Source organism: Bos grunniens, chromosome 14 (genome assembly GCF_055505025.1).
Source record: "Bos grunniens cultivar Pamir isolate PY7600 chromosome 14, Bosgru_T2T1.0, whole genome shotgun sequence".
NCBI lineage: Eukaryota > Metazoa > Chordata > Mammalia > Artiodactyla > Bovidae > Bos > Bos grunniens.
This window is the reverse complement of record NC_141178.1, coordinates 44,346,095-44,366,150: the sequence shown is the minus strand read 5'-3', so window position 1 is coordinate 44,366,150 and position 20,056 is coordinate 44,346,095. Positions and strand designations below refer to the sequence as shown.

Here is a 20,056-nt window from a genome sequence, read left to right as displayed (position 1 = left end):
GCTTATGAATATTATCAAATGAATTTTTTAACCATTGACTTTATAAGAATAAAATATATATAAATCAATATACAGAAAAACATACCAATTTCCAAATGGCCAGATGAGTTTTGCCAATTTTTAAATTATTTGAATTTTTTGGTTTAAAGACATTCAAACTAGCTTTTAAGCTAGTTAGGTGATGTGGATTGACATCAGACACCTATTTCCTTGCCCTGTCAGTCCTTTATGAAGAAAAGTGAAAAAAAAAAAGTGATTGTAGAAAGAAATTTCTAAAACTAAATTCTTAGAAGCTTTTACTTTTCTAGTTTAAACAACAACAAAAAGAAACAAAAAACTGGTTGCTTAAACTTTTCCCTGATTCTTTTGTCTATATTTTGATTATAACATTCTCGAAGCTGAACTTCATATTTGTATCTCCTTGTAGGGCACTTTGTGAATTTTGTATTCTACAGGCTACTAATTCCAACCTTGATTCCTGCTATCTTACTCCTTGATATCTTACTCCTTCTCTTCCTAGTAAAATAGTACCTGCCTCTGACTGACTTATAATTTTGTGAATCAAAATACTATTTCAGGAAATCCAAAATCATGTTTTTTTCTGACTTGACAGAGAGCATTATTTACAGGACTTTCCAGCTTCCACACATTGTCAAAACATCTATCTTCCCATCCTTTCATCCATCTATCCATTTTTTCTTCCTTCCATCCGCTGAGCACCAGTTATGTTCAGACATTCTGCTAAGCCCCAGAAGACAGAAAAAAAGAGATCAGAAAGCCAGCCTGTCGCACTTGGATCCAGGCTTTGCTACTTACGGTTTGCATCACCTTGGTCAAGTTCCTTGAACTATGTCCTTCAATTTTCTCATCTGTAAAATGAGAACAATAATAGTACCCTATGTCATAGACCTGTTTTGTGAATTAAATAATGTATACATATATGTTGCTTAGAGGGTCCATAGATTATTCTGTAAACCATACCAGTTCTGTGCCCTTAGACCTATCTACTCACCACTCCTGTCCTGGTCCTTGGCCTTCACTAGATGGCCTGCTGCTGCTGCTAAATCGCTTCAGTCGTGTCCGACTCTGTGCAACCCCACAGACGGCAGCCCACCAGGCTTCCCCGTCCCTGGGATTCTCCAGGCAAGAACACTGGAGTGGGTTGCCATTTCCTTCTCCAATACTAGATGGCCTACCCAGTATAAAAAACAAGAGGGAGAGTTCATATTGAAAAGTAGTCACAAACATCACAAAACCAATTAAAAGATTCATAATTATCTGGTTCTTATTTATACGATCTCTTTGATGGACTTCAAAGGTCAGAGTCATATTACGTTTCTGACTTACAAGAGGTCACTTATTATAGTATACCTTGTATCAGAGCTAGAAATGTAATAGACTTTAGTCTTAAAACTGTCTCACTTGATAATGAGGACTCTTCATAAAGGCTGATTATAGCTTCTGGCGCTTAGAGGACATTTTGGGTTAAAAGCTGCATACTGGGTCTTCACTTGACTGTCATATATTTAAAACTCTTCACCTTATGTTTAAGCAATCTTACAACATAATGATAATATTTTAACAGTAACAGCCTAGTAGTATTCAGCTGCATGTGCTTTAGCAGAACTAACATGCTTTAAGTTACTAATCCAGATCTATCCTCATGATCCAAATGTATCGCCATATTTGTATACACTATAGAACAAACCATTATTTAATTAATTAAATTAACAGTTATTCTTATAGACTAGGCACTTAGGATAGTGATATAGAAGATACAAATGTAGAAGACAGTTCATGTCTTCAAGGAACATGAAGAAGAACTTCCTGTTCTTCTTCAGAGACAAACCTTTACTAAATATGATAATACTAGTAGAGGTATATTGTTGTTGTTTACTGGCTAAATTGTGTCTGACTATTTGAGACCCTATGCACTGTAGCTTGCTAGGCTTCTCTCTCCACGGGAGTCTCTAGGCAAGAATACTGGAGTGGGTTGCCATTTCTTTCTCCAGGGGATCTTCCCAATCCAGGGATGGAACCCGCATTTTCTGCATTGGTGGGCGCATTCTTTACCTCTGAGCCACTAGGGAAGCCCCAGCAGAGGTATATACAGAGCATTAAAGAACTGAGCAGAGCCCAAGAGAATATGCACTCTTTGCAGTGTTTTACAGTCATTGAATTTTCCTCTTTGTTTTAGTAGATGCTGTGTAATATGGACAACATGCCTTGCACAGCTAAAGGATACTAGTTTGGATCTTGCTTTTCAAAATGAGGAAGCTAATAAAGATTGGTTCCTCATATTATCAAACATTTAAAAAAATATTGTCAGTGGGCTATTATCTCTGCTTTGAACTTGAAAGACTTTTCTAAATTAACTGATTTTTTCACTTGCTTATTTCATTCTTTTGATGCCGTGTAGACACAACCACAGATATTTGCATAGTCTGAAAAAAGTCTTAGATGATGTATGCTTGGGTTGTCTCACAGGAAGAGGGTTTTCAATAGTAGGGAGAAAAAAAGGCCACTAGAATAGGAAGAGTCATCTCTTATTTGCAATTTTCTGAGAAATCAGAGTTCTTAAGTCATAAAAAACAACCAAGTAATTAGATTAAAAAAATATGATTTTCATTATACCATGAATTGTGTGATTCTCCTCTCCCTTCTTGCCAGTTTAGTTTGGTCTGATTGTGAAACTCTATTAATCAGCAGTAATAAACCCTTTTATTTCAGAAAATCATTTTAGTTACCCAAGAAATGTTTCATATAAGATTAACTGATAGTATTTTTTTAAGAATTTTTTATATGAACAATTTGAAAGTCTTTATCAAATTTGTTACCTACCTTTATTGAAATTGTTATCTTCAATTCAAATAAATTGAATGTATTGCCTCTGTTTTATGTTTTGGATTTTTGGCCATGAGGTATGTGGGATCTTAGCTCCCCTACCAGAGATTGAACCTGTACCCCCCACCCCCCTGCATTGGAAGGTGACGTCTTAACCACTGGACAACCAGGGAAGTCCCTAAGTGATAATATTAAAGTCTTCCTTTTCTCTGCCTCAAGTTGTTAGCTTGCTGAGTCTGAAAATCTTATCAGAATTTAAGTCTTTTAAGATTTATACTATAATCTTTGGACATTGGTTTGTTTTGTGTAGAAAACCAACACTCTTTAATTGAACACTTCTGTATTAAAAGCCTATAATATATTCAGGATAGGAAATTTAAAGGAGTCACAGTTCTTACCTGTAAGTAGTTTTCCAAGTAGAAAAGAGAATTAAATGTGAACAATATCTAAAACATAGAAAATTGACAAAAAGCTATGATTTACTCATCCCTTAGACAAACACGTGTGACTCGTCTGCCATGTTCTGAGCATTATGTGAGATTCCTGGGATACGGCCATGAAGAAAGCAAGCACATTACGTGGCCTCACAGTTTGGTGGGGCTGACAGATATTTACCAAGAAATTATGAGCCTTTGCTATGGGCCAAACACTTTAAAACCAGAGACAGAGGATCCTGCCTCAGGTGCTGACAGTTTAATGAAGAAGATGGGTCATAAATTAAGCAATGACTAAGCTTCATGATAAGAGTGCTAATTGAAATGTAGACAGGACATTACAGAAGAAGGAAGCAGAGGCCAAGAGAAAGCACAGCCATCATCCTATTTACTAATCAGAAATTTGAGTTTTATTATGCGCCATATAAATATAGGCAATATTCTGTAGCACAGGTAATGCTGTGCTTGGTGAGCAACTTACTATTTGTTGAATGTGACACAGGAAATGAGAATATATAAAAATAAATTATTCATTCTCCTTGGTATCATCAGGAGTAGCTTCATGAGGAGAGGCGCCATTTGAGCAATGTTCTTCAAGAAGGATTTCTAACATTTCAGGAGAGGATTCCTGACAGAGGAACCAGTGTGAGCTCGTTTACTGAGGCAGGAAAGTATAGGTCTTCAGCACACGGCAAGTCCTATGAGGCTAGATTTTGAGATGAAAGAGTGTGAAGCCAAGAAAAGCGTTTTTTCAGGTCTTGAAAGGCCTTGTAAACCTTTAATAAAAAAATCCAGGCCTTATCTTAAAAGCAAACTTCAATATCGGAGAAAATAAAGGGAAGATACCCAGTTCTTGGGTTTCCCTGGTGACTCAGCAGTAAACTATCCACCTGCCAATGCTGGAAACATGGGTTCAGTTCCTGGGTTGAGAAGATCCCCTGGAGAAAGAGATGGCAACCCACTCCAATATTCTCGCCTGGGAAATCCCGTGGACAGAAGAGCCTAGTGGGCTACAGGTCACGGGTCGCAAAGAGTTGGACACGACTTAGCAACTCAACCACCACCACCACCTCGTTCTTAGGCCAAGGTGTCAGAGAGATACCCAGAAGTGAGTGGTAAAAGCTAAGCACAGGGAAACTGGTATGAAGTTTATTTCTAGCAGTTTCAGAAATGTGTGTAAAGCTATGTATGATTTTTTTTTTTTTATGTATGATGTTTACTTATGAATCCCTAAATTTTTGTAAGGACGAAATAAATAATAGGCTTTGGCCTAAAGGAATTACTCACAGTAATTTAAGAAGTATAAAGAAATGCTGAGCTAGAGGACACACAATGTGTACAGAAAGAAGTAATTCATTCTGAACAGAGTGATTTAGAAAGGATTTGGGCATAAGCAGGCCTACTCCACAGCTTACAGTCCAGGAAGCGTTTTTCCCTCTGGTCTTGGTTCTTTGCAGCATTTCTTAAATGAAATTCCCTGGAAACACGTTTTGAGATGGAAAGTTGCATGCAGAAGATTTATAGGGTAGCTCTTTAGAAATAAAAAGGAGAGAAAGAACGAGAACTAACCTGTGATGCATCTGCACCGAGGACTTAGTTGAGTCTACAGAGAGCCTTTGGAGCTGGGCAGCTCTTTTATTAATGGGCTTAATTGAAGTAATTGGGACTGACCTTTGTATCTTGGCATCAGTCAATTATTAGCAGCTGAGAATCTCCTGGAAGTGGTGTATCCTTGGGGAGCCAGTTGCCTGCAGCTTGAGGGTGATTTCCAGTGATGGATACAGTCTGGAGCTGTAAGCAACTATTCACACCAGAGGAAACCAAGATGGTAGGTGGAAACCCAGCTCCTCGCTGAAGTGCTTCCCTTAGTTTTTCAGCTGTAGGCTGTAGACAGTGATAGAAAGCTTTTAAGACGGTAAGGCGGCATACATTGATTTTAAGAAAGTTATTTCTGTAGCAATGTAATGGGCAATTTGGCAAGGTGATAGAGGCTCCCAAGTGAAAGTACTAGTTTTGAGGCTATTGTAGCTGTTAAGACCTAGTTCAAAATAGTTAAGGCCCAACTCAAACCTGTGAGAAGTTTTCCCAAATTCCCCAAGCAGAATAGTCCTTTTCTCTACATTCTTCCATAGCTCTTTTTGTTGTGCTCTCTGTGCAGGGTGGAAAGTAATTTCGAGACATGAGGCAGAATGAAAAGAAAATATAAGTTTATTAGAGTGGGAGGCACTGTTAGAATGGGGGAGGGTTGGCTCAAGGGAGAGCTGAAACCTTTTGCAGGGTGGTAGCCAATTGTTATAACCTCAAGACAGAAAATTTCTACTAGAATGGTCGCATTATATGACTGGTTAGGATGCTATAGAGTGGGTAGTAGGGTTAGCATCTTGCCTAATATTGGGTCAGGGAACTGGCTGATTTAGATCTGGAGGTTCATGGCAACAGTTGCTGTGGGGCTCGGTCAGTTCCAGAGATTTTTGTCCTGTGACTCTGGTACAAGGCTCCACACTTTGGTTATAATTTTACTTTAGTCCCGATTACAATCTGACTTTATATCATTAGTAGTTGATTCTGTGTATCTCCCTATGACTCTGAATTCTTTTGAGGCAATAGCCATCTACTCTTATCTGTACCTCCCACAGTGCCATCCTTGAGCCCTGAGTAGAATTTGATACAAGCGTTTTGAATTATACAGTCTAGGGAAAGGATGATGGGTTTCTAAAATGGAATCAGTAGTAATGGAAAGAAGAGAATGGTGTCAATGAAGGAGAACCTGCAGAGGTAGAAATGTGTGGAAGAGCTTTCACGACTACAGCATAACTTCCACGTCATGGATTATTAGTACTTTACATACTGAACATTAGGTACATTACTGAAACACAACTACTAGAGCCCATTTGTATTTATATGTTTATTTGGCACATTTCCTAGGCCTTTTGTTAAAACACTTTCTCTTCGAAACTGAGCAGGACCCTTTGGGGCTCCTGGGCATATAAGCCTTTCTGTGTCCCCATTTCTTGTTTGTAGTAAGTAAGCTTCAGCCTCCATGACCTTCCCAGAGTTCCAAGGGGCAGGTTCAAATCGTCGCTAATCAGAGAAGGGAGTGGATGCAGAGAAAAGGGAGGAGGGGTCAAGAAACACTTGTGTAGCCTTGGGAAAGGGTCTCTTCTGCAGAACTAAAACCCCCCAACAAATGGACGATGTTAACTACTTGATCAAACCAGTCCATCTTAAAGGAAATCAGTCCTGAATATTCACTGGAAGGACTGATGCTGAAGCTGAAGCTCCAATACTTTGGCCACCTGATGCGGAGAACCGACTCATTGGAAAAGGCCCTGATGCTGGGAAAGATTGAAGGCAGGAGGAGAAGGGGACAACAGAGCATGTGCAGGCCCAGCACACACACTGATCCTTATCAGCAACCCTACCCTTGCACCATTGCTATAATATGGGATTCTCCATGCAAGGATACTGGGTTGGGTTGCCATTTCCTCCTCCAGGGGATCTTCCCAACCCAGGGATTGAACCTGAGTCTCCTGTGCCTCTTGCATTACAGGCAGATTCTTTACCTGCTGAGCCATCAGGGAAGCCTATTACTATATAAAACTCCTCACCAAATCCTCCCCAGGTTGGGATACACAGTTTTGAGAGTATGAGCCTGCTGTGTCCCCCTTTGACTGGCAAAGCAACAAAGCTATTTTCAACTTCACCCAAAACTCTATTTCTGAGATTTGATTCAGCACCAGTGCACAGAGGTTGAGTTTTTGGCATCACGTCTTTACATAAGTTTTCTCAGAGTTTGTTTTTTCCAATTACACATCAAAGAGGAAAGATAAGTTGAATGTTGTTTCTACCCTTTAAACTCATGCTGTTTTGTAACATGCCTACCTTAGACTTTAAAGTTCAGGTAATATTTCTGCCTTAGTGAAACTTTGAATTTGTAAGATGTCATTCTGACCATATTCTAAATGAATGTCCTCAACATTTTTTTAAATTGAAGTATAGTTAATTTACAATGTTGTTCTAGCTTCTGTTATACAGCAAAGTGATTTAGTTATACATATATTTATATATATTCTTTTTTAGATTCTGTTCCCATCTAGGTTATTACAAAATATTGATATAGTTCCTAGTGCTATACAGTTTGTTCTTGTTTATTTATTTTATATATAGCAGTGTGTATATGTTATTCCCAAATTCCTAATTTATTTCTGCCTTTACCTTTCCCCTTTGGTAACCATAAATTTGGTTTCAAAGTCTGTGAGTCTCTTTCTGTTATGTAAATAAATTCATTTCTGTAATTTTTAAAAAGATTTCACAAATAATATCATAAGATATTTGTCTTTCTCTGACTTACTTCACTTACTATGATAATCTCTAGGCCCATACATGTTGCTGCAAATGGCATTATTTCACTCCTTTTTATGGCTGAGTAGTATTGCATTGTGCATGCGTGCGTGTGTGTGTATGCCATATGCATCTTCTTTATCCATTCAATTGTGGATAGGCATTTATGTTGCTTACTTGTCTTTGCTATTCTAAATAGTGCTGGTCTGAACATTGCCCTGCGTGTATCTTTTTGAACAATGGTTTCCTCTAGATATATGCCCAGGAGTGGGATTTCTAAGTCATGTGGTAACTCTATTTTTAGTTTTAACAAACCTCCATACTGTTCTCCATGGTAGCTGCACCGATTTATATTCCCGCCAATGGGGTGGGGGTTCCTTTTCTCCATACCTTCTCCAGCATTTATTATTTGTAGAGTTTTGATGAATGGCCATTCTTACTGATATGAGGTTATTCTGCATTGTGATTTTGGTTTGCAAGTAGCTAATAATTAGTGATGCTGAGTATCTTGTCATGTTCTTATTGACCATTATATGTATTCTTTGTATTATTATATGTATTTATTATATATAATTATATATATGTAGGGAGGCCTGGCGTGCTGCGATTCATGGGGTCGCAAAGAGTTGGACACGACTGAGTGACTGATCTGATCTGAAAGAATAATTATATATAATTCTTTGGAGGAATATCTATTTAGGTTTCTGTCCATTTTTTGTTTTTTTGTTTTGAGTTGTTTATATATTTTTAAAATTCAAGTCTTTATCTGTCACATTGTTTGCAAATATTTTCTCTCAGTCCATAGGTTGTCTTTTTATTTCCCTTATAATTTCCTTTGCTATGCAAAAGCTTATGTTTGACTATGTCCATTGTTTATTTTTGCTTTTATTTCTATTGCCTTAACTTAAGAAAACATTGCTTGAATACCTCTAACTATTGTGTTAACTCTGCCAAGGTCTTATGACCCCAGAAAACTGTCAAGACTGCCAGAAAGTCAAGAGTGAAATATTTTCCTGTCTAGGGTATGACTTGGTCAAAAGAAAGTATGGCATATAAAAATGAAAATATATCTTGGAATATTAGAAAGACTTTGATTCAAGTAGGGAAAGTTTTCCAAACCTGAGAGGGTGTACATTTTATCTGTGGAAAAAAGACTTTAAAATATAGTGGCAAAATCATATGATATATCATCAGGAAATGCAGATTGATAAGCTGACCATGAGTAACTCTATGTCCTGTTTTATTTTTATCTCAATAAAATTGAAAGAATACAATTTCTTGTTGTAACTGACTCAAAGAGATGACTTAAAGATACAATTAAATGGGAATAATTTCTACATTGTAAAATACTCTTAGTTATTCTTAGTTCGTGTAATGCTTATCCTCCAAATATTTCTGCTTTGAAACAACCCATGATTAGAACAATAGACTTCAATATTAGAATACATTGTGTTTTGTAGTTGCTTAGCTATAATTCATTAAGTGTTTGCTCTCAACCACTGTGTTGAGAAAAATTTCATTTAATTCTAACAAGCCTAGGGAGAAGATAAAATCATTTTGCCCATTTTACAGATAAGGGAACTTAAATATATTTAGAAAAACAAAATAACTCTCAAAGATCTATTGAGTGGCAGATAATACCTATATGTCTTTAGAGCATATACTACTAACACTTAGCATTATCCTATATTATTACATGTGTATAGACTGACAAGGATGGAGTTAACTCATGAACATGTGTTGTGCATGCTTAATATACATACAGACATGCATAAGTAAATATGTACAAGAGGAAAACTTGATCATCAGAAAAGTATGTAGCTACAGACATTGAAGGTGTATGTAACTGAAGTTAATAAGCATCTAGACTAACATTCTTTCTTTCAAAGTATTGTATTTGGAAGTAATCTACTATGTGCAAAACATAGTAGATTTGATCTACTATGGAGGATCAAAACACCATGTTTGATCCTCCAGAGCAGTGATTATATAATGAGAACCACACATGTAATTTTAAATTTCCTAATAGCTACATTGGAAGAGTAAAAGAAACAGTTGAAATTAATTTTGGTAACAATATGGGTATATCAAGTGATTTTAATCCCTATTTCCCTTGCAGGCATGAGGAAAACAGAGTTCATAGAAAAATAAAATCACTGGCCTATTTTTAAAAATCAAGGCTAGATTTTTAGTGTTAAAGTTTCACTTCAATAGCAAAACAAACAAAACACACATACGCAACTCCCCACAAAATAACAATAAAAAACAAAATAAAACACAAAAACCACCAAACAGTATGATTTAAAAGTGGGCAGAGAACCTGAGTAGACATTGTTTCCAAAGAAAACATACAGATGGTCAAAATGACATTGAAAGGTACTCAGCATCACTAATCATTAGGGAAATGCAAATCAAATCTATAATGAGTTATCACCTCACACCTAGCCTATTACAATGGCTATTACCCAAAAGACAGGAAATACCAAGGGTAAGTGAGGATGTGGATAAAAGTGGAACTTTTGTGCACTGTTGAAAAGAAACAGTATGGAGGTTTCTCAAAAATTAAAAGTGAAGCTACCACAAGATCCAGCAATTCTACTTTGGGTATTTAACCTAAAAAAGTAAAAAATAGTATCTCAGAGATACATACGTAGCTCCATGTTCATTATAGCATTATTTATAATAGCCAAAATACATAAACAACCTAAATGTCCATTGATTGATGAATGAGTGAAGAAAACATGGTGCAAACTCTCTGTATACAGAGTAATTTTAGTCACCTGTAAAAAAGAAAGAAATCTCGTCATTTGGGACAACACAGATGGAACTTGAGGTTATTATGCTAAATGAAGTATGTTGGGCAGAGAAAGAGAAATATCATATGGTCTCACTTATATGTGAAATCTAAAAACCAAAACCAAACCAAAACAATACAAAATTGAGCTTATAGATACAGAGAACAGATTGGTGGTTGCCAGGGGTGGTGAAGGTTGGGCAAAACAAGTCAAGGGCATCAAAAGATACAAACCTTCCATTATAAAATAAATAAGTCATGGGGATGTAATGTACAGCATGGTGATCATAGTTAGCAATATTATTTTGCATGTTTGAAAGCCTAAGGGAATAGATCTTAAAAGTTCTCATTGCAAGAAAAATTCTTTTAGCTGTATATGATGGTGGATGTTAGCTAGACTTATTGTGGTGATTCTTTTGCAATATATACAAATATTGACTCATTATGCTATACACCTGAAACTAATATTATATGTCAATTATATCTTTAAAAAGTTTCCACTTTTGATATTGTTGAGTTGCTTTGGGCAATCTGCACTTATGATTCATCAGCTTTGTGTTAGAATATTGTAATATTTGAGATAGTGAGTTGTATTTTATGTACAATCCTTGAAAAAATAAATAATGAATTTCTCTTCAATTTTTTCCAGAAACAACATCTCTTTTCACCCCATAATCATATCTTCACTAAAGACATGTTCTATCCAACTATATTCCAAAGGAGAATAGTTATCAATTATTCAAATTCAGCAAATATGTATTGATTGTCTCCTATATGCCAACTACTTGCCTGGAAAATTCCATGGATGGAGGAGTCTGGTGGGCTACAGTCCATGGGGCCACAAAGAGTCGGACACAACTGAGTGACTTCACTTTCACTGTCTTTCACTATACGCCAACCATAGATACAGTTATGAAATAATTCTTTCACAGATATAGCTCATAAAGTAGGCTAGAGGAAAGACAGACAAATACACAAGCATGTATAACAAAATGTGATGAAAGATTTGTTTCTATAATGTTACAAATAGATACAAGGTATGGGCACTTTTTTTTTTTCTTTACTTATTTCAAACCAACTAAACCTGAGGATAAGACACAGTTACTTAATGGACTGAGAAAATAGTAGCCATTGCTTGAAAATAATGGAGTTTGAGGCTTTGTCAAATGGAAGTTGTAAATATTTAGCATCTTCTATAAACTCTAGTTTTGACATGTTCTTGGTTTTTAGTATGTTTAAAATTTAAAGTGACACAAGCAGTGTGTATGTATTAAATACTATTTTATTATCAAATTTTAAACTTGGTTAATTACCCAATAGAAATAGTAAAGGAGGTTGTAGGAAAAGAATTGTATTAGAATAACTATTTACACATTATGAGTATTAACTTTTATAAAAATGTAGTAAATATTAGTTATTCAGGGATATCCACTATTCAAAATACCATTTCTATTTGAAGGACTTCATTGTGTGGGGCTTATGAGTCCAAAAGAAGTATTTCTCCTCTATCCTCCTGACCAGACAAGATTTGGACTTATAAGCTAGGCTTAGTCAAGGTAGAGCCTAGTAACTTCATGGATGGTGTCCATTGTTTGTGGTACCAGTTGTGGCATCCTAACCAGACTTTCTGAATTTCAACCTTGGTTTTGTCTTGACTGCTAAGTCTCTCTTGCTTCCTGCATTTTCTGAGCCTGATTCTCCAGCAATCTTTTGGTTCTCCAAACTACTATTAGTCTAAAAATTAATCTGATTTTGGAATCAATTAGCCAAAGTCAGTTTCAGGTATTTACAACCAAGAATATGCCTATTTATATACTATTTATATTCTTTACCAGTGTCTATAGAAATTGGTACCAGAAAGGGGGTTATTGGCCTCAAAGCCTCAGGGCAATCTGAGTCTTATCTCTGATTCAGTTTGGGTTGAAGGTGATAAAAAATTCAGTTAATGCCCACTTGGTGTCTGGTAACTTATGGCATTCAATGGCAAAGCAATTACTTACCATTAATTGTTTTATCATTTATAAAAATATTTATTTTATCATTTTATCTGTGGTTATCATTAATAAAATGTCTATCAAAAGCAAATCTTTGTGATTGTCATATTGATGCCATAATAAAATAGAATTGCTGCTGCTAAGACGCTTCAGTCATGTCCGACTCTGTGCGACCCCATAGGCGGCAGCCCACCAGGCTCCCCCGTCCCTGGGATTCTCCAGGCAAGAACACTGGAGTGGGTTGCCATTTCCTGCTCCAATGCAGGAAAGTGAAAAGTGAAAGTGAAGTCGCTCAGTCGTGTCCGATTCTTAGCGACCCCATGGACTGCAGCCTACCAGGCTCCTCTGTCCATGGGATTTTCCAGGCAAGAGTACTGGAGTGGGGTGCCATTGCCTTCTCCGAAAACAGAATTAAAGTCATGTACATTCAAGGATTCAGGGAAGGTTAATGGATATGAGTAAAGACAGAGAGGAATAGGTTAAGGTTCAAAGTTGTTGGCTCAAGATATGAATGAAAACTTGGGAAATTTGCCACCACACTAAAATAGTTTTTTAACCTGCAGTGTTGTAATCAAATGTAAAATTTGAAAATGCAGATTATCAAATTCATTGTTTGAGTTTACGGCAATGCCAGGTTTCCCATGTGATAGTGAATTTTTATTAAGAAGAAATGAAAGAATACGAATAGAATATATTGGATGATACGGAAAGAAGTGAAGGACGTGATGGACCCCAGACACTAACTCCCACTGGTTTTCCATGCTGGCTATAGCTGTCTCATCATCCACGTCTGATAAGCTTGTTTCAGCCCTGATTTGAAGATGAAGTCATTTTTTAGAGAGAAAAATCTTGCAAAGGAAGCCATTTCTTCTGAAGTCTTCTCTGGACCTTAATGTTTGCAAACTTATTACCAGAATTGGGGAATGTGATGTAAATGGAGGTCAAATTCAACATTAAGCTAAAAGGAGAAGATTTTAACCTCAAAGGAATTGTTAGATCAGGAAATTCCTTTTAACAACATTTGTGAGGGATGTATGGGAAGATTCTGAGGTACCAAGAAAGGAATAACATTAAATCAGTTTGAATTTAGCAATCAGTTCAATCAGAATGCATTCTTGGCTGAATGGCTAAAACCTGGATCAAGAGGTGGGTTATGTTAAATAAAGTTGAGAGGCCAAAAATTCCTTGGCATAATGTATAGGAAAAGATCCAAAGGTTCTGAGTGATAGAATTACTGGAATAAGGTTATCCTTTCTAATACACTCACCCATCACAATCATGTTTGCTAAGAGGGTTCAATAGACCTATGGCTGATTCATGTTGAGGTCTGACAGAAAACAACAAAATTCTTTAAAGCAATTATCCTTCAATAAAAAATAAATCCAAAAAAAAAGATATTCTCTTTACCAAGTCTTGATAAATATGCTGGTGAAGGGGTTCCAAGTTTTCTGAAAAGTCCTGCAGTGTTTCAGATGTTGGAGGAAATTCTGCAATTGAAGTGAGCTTCCTGATATCAGTGAAGTGGAAAGATTCTAGGGTACAGAAGACAGCTAAGGTGTCTTAGCAATCGGAGGAAAAGTGGATGTAGCTACCATAATAGGGAATGAAAAGGGCCTTGCTCTCAGATATTACTGGTGGTAACTTGGGCAACTCAACTTTAGGATGCCTAGAATGCTGCTAATCCTGAGAATGCAATTCCCAGATCAAAGTCAATTCCCAGACCAAGAGCTCCAAGAATAAACATACACTCGTGGAAGGATGTTTTACTATCACCACAAGTACATGTTATGGATTTTCATTCTAGTCTTTCTCAAAAAAAAAAAAAAAAATGTCTGTAACTCTTTACCACATAATTATGTACTCATGGTTAGGAAGTACCCAAATGTTTTCTGAACCTATTGGATACAGGCCCTGAGCAAAAAGTAACTCCTGGGCAGTCAGAGGACACTGTAGAGCACTGGTAAGAGCAGGCCATAGATGATAAGTGGATCTGGTAATAAATAGCATTGTCACCAATAACCTCTTCATGGTAGGACCAATAATACCTCAGCTACATCCTGTAGCTGTTTTCCAAGTTGCCTGTTTCATGTCACTGGAAAACAGGAAAATTGGGCAGGGTATATTCTGGAGTGACTGATCTTGTTCATCAAGGGTGAGTAGAATTTATGCTATACCTGTGGTTCCGAAAGAAGTACAGATGGAGGCCAATAAGTTTTCTCTTGGGGTTCCTTCTCGTACTATTGCATCTCCAGTAAAAGTTTGTTGACGACTAATACAACCTGATAGAGTATATTCAGGTTGACCATACTTCCATTCCCTTAGAAAAATAAATATGTGCTTCCAATGGATAAGAAACTTTATTAAGTTCTGCCTGCTTAAGACAATAGGAAATCCTATACTTGAAGCAATTCAGTAGTTTAACAGACTTTGGATTGGATCCTTTCAGGAAGGTCTAGGATGTAAGAGGGTATTTGAATTATACAGACTGGTAAGATTTTGAGGGAAAGGTAAGAAGAGGAAAAAGGGAACATATGGATAAATGGGCAACTAAAAGTGTAGACATGGGTGTGTTTTAGCCTCTGTCTTCAGGAATCCCTCAATGTGTGGGAGTCAGTGGAAAGCAGGGCCCCTTTATCCACTAACAAAACCTTATGGAGACAAATATTTTCTCTGTTTTGTTGTTGTTGTTCAGTTGCTCAGTTGTGTCCAACTTTGTGACCTCATGCACTGCAGCACATCAGGTTTCCCTGTCCTTCACTATCTCCCTTAGTTGGCTTGCACTCCAAGCATCTCATCCTCTGTCACCCCCTTCTCCTCCTGCCCTCAATCTTTCCAAGCATCAGGGTCTTTTCCAATGAGTCAGCTCTTTGCATCAAGTGGCCAAAGTATTGGAGCTTCAGCTTCAGCATCAGTCCTTCCAATGAATAGTCAGGATTGATTTCCTTTAAGTTGAATGATTTGATCTCCTTGCTGTCCAAAGAACTCTCAAGAGTCTTCTCCAGAACCACAGTTCAAAGCATCAATTCCCTCAGTGCTCAGCCTTTTTTATGGTCCAACTCTCACATCCATGCATGACTATGGGAAAAACCACAGCTTTGACTATATGGACCCTTTCCAGAAAGTGATGTCTCTGCTATTTAATACGCTGTCTACATTTGTCATAGCTTTTCTTCCAAGGAGCAAGAGTCTTAATTTCATGGCTGCAGTCACTGTAAACAATGATTTTGGAGCTCAAGAAAATGAAGTCTGTCAATGTTTCCATTTTTTCCCCTATATATTTGCCATGAAGTGATGGGACTGGATGCCATGATTTTCTGTTTACTTCTTGGTAATGAGAGCACTGACATGTGTTCAGGGACAATGCATCTCGGGGAAGTGACCCAAGGACATACAGTAGTTTCCTGTCTCTTAGTGCACTGAAGTCCTGTGAGAGTCCTAGGATAGATAAAGCCTTTCTAAGAAAACACCCTATTCCAACAACACAAGAGAAGACTCTACACATGGATATCACCAGATGGTCAATACCGAAATCAGATTGATTATACTCTTTGCAGCCAAAGATGGAGAAGCTCTATACAGTCAGCAAAAACAAGGCCAGGAGCTGACTGTGGCTCAGATCATGAATTCCTTATTGCCAAATTCAGACTTAAATTGAAGAAAGTAGGGAAGACCACTAGACCATTCAGGTATGACCTAAATCAAATCCCTTATGATTATATAGTAGAAGTGAGAAATAGATTCAAGGGATTAGATCTGATACATAGAGTGCCTGATGAACTATGGACAGAGGTTTGTGACATTGTGCAGGAGACAGGGATCAAGACCATCCCCATGGAAAAGAAATGCATAAAGGTAAAATGGTTGTCTAAGGAGGCCTTACAAATAGCTACAAAAAGAAGAGAAGCAAAAGGCAAGGGAGAAAAGGAAAGATATACCTATTTGAATGCAGAGTTCCAAAGAATAGCCAAGGAGAGATAAAAAAGCCTTCCTCTGTGATCAACGCAAAGAAATAGAGAAAAACGAGAGAATGGAAAAGACTAGAGATCTCTTCCAGAAAATTAGAGATACCAAGGGAACGTTTCATGCAAAGAAGGGCACCATAAAGGACAGAAATGGTATGGACCTAACAGAAGAAGACATTATTAAGAAGAGATGGCAAGAATACACAGAATTATACAAAAAAGATCTTCATAACCCAGATTACCATGATGATGTGATCACTCACCTAGAGCCAGACATCCTGGAATCTGAAGTCAAGTGGGCCTTAGAAAGCATCACTAAGAACAAAGCTAGTGGAGGTGATGGAATTCCAGTTGAACTATTTCATATCCTAGAAGGTGATGCTGTGAACGTGCTGCACTCAATATGCCAGCAAATTTGGAAAACTCAGCAGTGGCCTCAGGACTGGAAAAGGTCAGTTTTCATTCCAATCCCAAAGAAAGGCAATGCCAAAGAATGTTTAAACTACCACACAACTGTACTCATCTCACATGCTAGCAAAGTAATGCTCAAAAGTCTCCAAGCCAGGCTTCAACAGTACATGAAATCTGAAATTCCAGATGTTCAAGCTGGATTTAGAAAAGGCACAGGAACCAGAGATCAAATTGCCAACATTTGCTGGATCATTGCAAAAGCAAGAGAGTTCCAGAAAAACATCTACTTCTGCTTTATTGACTACACCAAAGCCTTTGACTGTGTGGATCACAACAAACTGGAAAATTCTTCCAGACATGGGAATACCATACTACCTTACCTGCCTCCTGAGAAATCTGTATGCAGGTCAAAAAGCAACAGTTAGAACTGGACATGAAACAACAGAATGGTTCCAAATAGGGAAAGGAGTATGTCAAGGTTGTATATTTTCACTGTGTTGTGTAGGATATATCATGCAAAATGCTAGGCTGGAAGACGCACAAGCTGGAATCGATTGCTGGGAGAAATATCAATAACCTCAGTTATGCAGATGACACCACCCTTATGGCAGAAAATGAAGAAGAACTAAAGATCCACATTGATGAAAGTGAAAGAGGAGAGTGAAAAAGTTGGCTTAAAGCTCAACTTTCAGAAAACTAAGATCCTGGCATCTGGTCCCATCACTTCATGGCAAATAGATGGGGAAACAATGGAAACAGTGAGAGACTTTATTTTCTTGGCCTCCAAAATCAGTGCAGATGGTGACTGCAGCCATGAAATTAAAAGACGCTTGCTCCTTGGAAGAAAATCTATGACCAACTGAAACAGCATATTAAAAAGCAGAGACATTACTTTGCTGACAAAAGTCCATCTGGTCAAAGCTCTGGTTTTTCCAGTAGTCATGTATGGATGTGAGAGTTGGACTATAAAGAAAGTTGAGCACTGAAGAATTGATGCTTTTGCATTGTGATGTTGGAGAAGACTCTTGAGAGTCTCTTGGACTGCAAGGAGATCCAACCAGTCCATCCTAAGGGAAAACAGTCCTGAATGATGGAAGGACTGATGCTGAGGCTGAAAATCCAATACTTTGGCTACATGATGCGAAGAACTGATTCATTGGAAAAGACCCTGGTTCTGGGAAACACTGAAAGCAAGAGAAGAGAGCGACAGAGGATGAGATGGTTGGATGGCATCACTGACTCAATGGACATGAGTTTGAACAAGCGTCAGCAGTTGGTGATGGCCAGGGAAGCCAGGCGTGCTGCAGTCCATGGGGTTGCAAATAGTCGGACACGACTGAGTGACTGAACTGATGAACTGAAGTACTAGAAATTAGAACGTGGTCTCCTGAGAATTGTTGGGAAAGTGGAATTTATCTAGTCTTATAGACAATTTTATTTTTTTTTTCTTATAGACTTTCAGTGGCCCTGTTCTCAGCTCTGAGCCTCACTCTACTTGTCCTTCTGTCAACTCTGGTACTTACATACTGTTTGTTTGTTTTTTTTTCCACAGAGTAAATCAACTTGATTTTTTGGGGTATCCTAAAATGCAGATAATTGTGCTTTCAGTTATAGCTCCTGCATTTGGCTACCTCACTAATCACACTTCTATATTTCTTATCTTCTAAAGTTTATTTGAAATGTTTCCTCCTCCACTGAGGTCTCCTATAGGCCTTATCATTTTTGATTTGATACACTTTGTATTTCTTTAATGCTATATGGGAAGATGGGCAAGAGGAATAGAAGATAAATACATCTTGTCAACATTTCAGGTTCAGCATTGTGATCCTCACAAGCCGTTATCTTTTTATTAAATTATGATAAGCAAGCACGATGATTTAATTGTTAATGTGTCTAGAATTTGACTGTGAATAATATCACTGTACTCTAAAGCACAGGACCACATCATAAGTAAAACATCTGCACTGCTGATGATGGTATAGAGGCTCCATTCTGCAGTGCCCTCATCCACTTTTTTTTTAAAAAATGGAAGTTGTCAAGGTTAATGAGACTATATTTTTGTCAGAGTTTGATTGGCTATTATTAATGTCTGACCCAATTTCAATTTCTAATTCTGACAACATTACAAGAAAATCTAGAATGTAGGCATGCCAAAAGCTTCATAGGAAAAATTTAACTGGGTTTTTATGTTTGCTATAACTCAGTTAAAATACTTTTGCAGACATTTTTTTCCTAGTAAAACTAAAAGAACTTAATGTTCTTCCATATGATTTGAGTTGAAAGTGTATGGGCTAGCCCTATCTCTCCACCCTATCTAAAAAGCAAAGAGCCTCAAGAATTGGACTGGATCTGAAAATCAGATATTTTCCTTCCAAGATTAGGACTTAAGTTTGTTTCCAAATATCACAACCCTGGTTGAATTTATGGTCTTTTGATGCCCTAGACTGTTTCCTTTTGAAGACTCTGCCTGAGTCAGATCTTTCTATAGTTGGTCTATGAGATTTGAAAGAGAGGAGACTTCAGTAAAGCACAGAGAGTGTGTCTGTAGTTAAGGGATACGACCTCAAGCAAAAAATATGGGAAAAAAGACCACGTCAGTTTCTACTTCCAAGAAAAGCTAGTTGCTGTTTTGATAACAGTAATGTCCCTTTAGTTCAAAGTTACCAGCTATCAAAACAAGTTAGTTCACAGTCGACTAACTCCTTTCCATTACAGAGAAGCAGATTCTAATGTAATCAAGTCCAAATAAAAATATATTTACAGAGAAAACTAGGCCCACAAGGAGTAAGCAGAAACTAGCAACAAGCTAAGCTTTTAAAATGCTCAGGCAAAAATTTCATCATATGCACTTTGTATCCATAGGACTAAGAAGAAATCATGAGAAAAATTGCATTAGAAGGAAATGATGTCTTAAAAGATGACTCACTGAAAAGATAGGGTCATAGAAAGCGATCATCTATCAAAACAAAATAGAGAATCACTCTCTCCATCACATGTGTTAACTTTCAGCAAAGCAGCTCTGCTCTGTACTCAGTAAGAAGTTTGAGCAGGAAGTATTATTGTCTGGCGTCAGAGTCAGAGTAGGATCCAGCTTGAACCTCCAAGTCATTTCACAGGGAAATATGAAATTGCAGAACCATGTGGGTGGCCAATGGACTTGACCTGACTCTCATTTATTAAATAAACACTGACTTTGAGTAGCTGTACTTCTGAGAGCTTTAGCAGTGGCATTGCCAAGGTGTAGCACTTGGGGAGAAGGGTTTGACCCCATCATAA

At 37.5% G+C, this 20,056-nt stretch overlaps 1 long non-coding RNA gene across 15 annotated transcripts in view; it reads right to left on the bottom strand.

Annotated features, from left to right (window-relative positions):
* LOC147359338 (uncharacterized) overlaps nucleotides 1-4,936 on the bottom strand; it is a 307,413-nt gene extending 302,477 nt beyond the window's left edge. For all 15 annotated transcript variants that reach the window (XR_015140723.1, XR_015140715.1, XR_015140714.1 and 12 more), the window contains exons 1-2: nucleotides 4,848-4,936; nucleotides 817-869 (exon numbers count right to left, since the gene is read on the bottom strand). This is a non-coding gene — a long non-coding RNA (uncharacterized LOC147359338). The remainder of the gene's footprint in view (nucleotides 1-816; nucleotides 870-4,847) is intronic.
* Nucleotides 4,937-20,056: the final 15,120 nt, after the last annotated feature.